The sequence below is a fragment of the Phytophthora parasitica genome (genome assembly GCF_000247585.1).
Source record: "Phytophthora parasitica INRA-310 unplaced genomic scaffold supercont2.109, whole genome shotgun sequence".
NCBI classification, from domain to species: domain Eukaryota; phylum Oomycota; class Peronosporomycetes; order Peronosporales; family Peronosporaceae; genus Phytophthora; species Phytophthora nicotianae.
The window spans coordinates 67,097-68,997 of NW_008649095.1; positions in this window are offsets into that span (position 1 = coordinate 67,097).

Genomic DNA, 1,901 nt, shown 5'->3' on the forward strand with positions numbered 1-1,901 from the left:
GAATACGGTGTTGATTTGGAGTAGGATCAACCCCTCACACACATAGCGAAACCTGCAGCTTTGACCACTACGCGAAGTACAACTACGAAGTTATCATTTAGTTTGAAAGCATTATTATTATTATTATTAAAGCGTGAAATCATGTTTCAAAAAGAAATAGTACTAAACCGGGAGGGCAGAAATACAATATTAACAAAACGAGAATACAAGTCGACTAATTACATTTAACTCTTTTTACATGTGCGCTTTTGGTTAAAAATTGCAATAAAAATATTTTTGAAGTGTTTCGCTCACTGGGGCTGAATAACGTAAATCCTACGCAAAAGAATTGTTGCCACTTACAATTTCTTAAATTGTTGCTTTCAGAACTTTACTATGTCTAAACAGAAGTTCGCTGCATCTTGAGTATTTTCGACAACTTAAGAATTGTATTTTGTGATATTATTCAGCAGTATGTATATTTCCTATTCTACTACCAAACCTGGTTGGGTTTCGCCCAGTAGTACATGATACTCTAAAAAAAATTGTATAGCAACAAATATGCAGATTACCCTTTGCATAAAAATTAAATAGTTTCTTTAAGTGGATTATTGCAATCTCTTTAAAAAAAAAAAAAAAAGAGAGAGAGAGAGAGAGAGTTTCACCGGTTCAATTGTCAAATAGACTCCTTTGAAGTCTTCTTGAGAGCGCAAGAAGCTCAATAAACTCCAGCGCCCTCACCAAATAGTTCGCCTGGCTTCAAGTTTCAGGTTCGAGCTTTTCTTTGTAATTTTTACAAAAAAAACCTCGCGCCTTTTCAGAATAGTTGATTGGTGAAAGATGGCCTTGTATTTTGGTTTAACTATTCTTTTCGAAAGAAGCTTTAATGCACGATGACGCGAGACGGTGTCTTCTTGTGGAAATATGTAGCATCCATTGGACTCAGAGGCTCCGTCTTTGTAATGAAGTTCCATTCGACGGTGGGTATCTGACAATTCAAATCAAAGATCTTGTTATCGTTGCATGAAGATAAAAACTTGGCAGCATTTAGCCGCGATGTTCGGGCTTCGCCATAAAGTCGCAAATGCGTTGTGGAGCAGTTGCTGTAAGGATTCATGAAGTCGTTCATTTTGCTCGTGTGGGTCTTTTGGCTCAGTCATTTCTGCAATCTAGAATCGAGGGTTACTATTCGTAAGATGGTTTTTCGAGATGTTTTTTTTTGTAGTTCTTTCATCGCATGCTGTATAGTGTACACGACCCAATCAATCTGTGGTTCTCGAGCTGATGCACTTGTACATCCAGCCACTACAGGTTTCCAGTGTAAGGACTGTTGCTGCTAATATAAAACCTACCCGCTAGTAAATACACCACTGGTTATCGTGCCCTGAAAGCTCTCCATAACCCATCCATAGATTTCCGCCGGAGGCGTTCTGACTTATATTTCCATGCATAAACCTACGATTCTAGTCTGAGGGTTCTTTTTCATGCGATTGAGATCGTTTCTACTTTGTAAACTCCTGCAGCAAATACAGCTTCTCGCCTTGTTTGTTCATTACTGACGTCATGTTGAAAGACAGCCCTGTTTCGTAGTATATCCTTCTCAGAATACAGTTCAATAAATCTTTGTTAGACGTTAGTTATTTCTAGACTCGTAGCACTTTCGTCTGCTTCGAGACATTTGGTGACCTGACGACCCCATGGAGATGGCATTGGATTATTTTTAGACTATGAATCTGATACTTATCACATTGACGGCGATAGAGCTCAACCAAGTACGTCTCAAGAAACCGTTGGTCTGGGCCCGTTATTCAAATCTACACAGGCAATTTTTACGCAAGCGATGAAAACGTTAGAGCGCATTCGCATGAGCACGGAGGCGTTGAGATGGCGTCTCCGTATACTGAAAACGAACCGCGAGAACT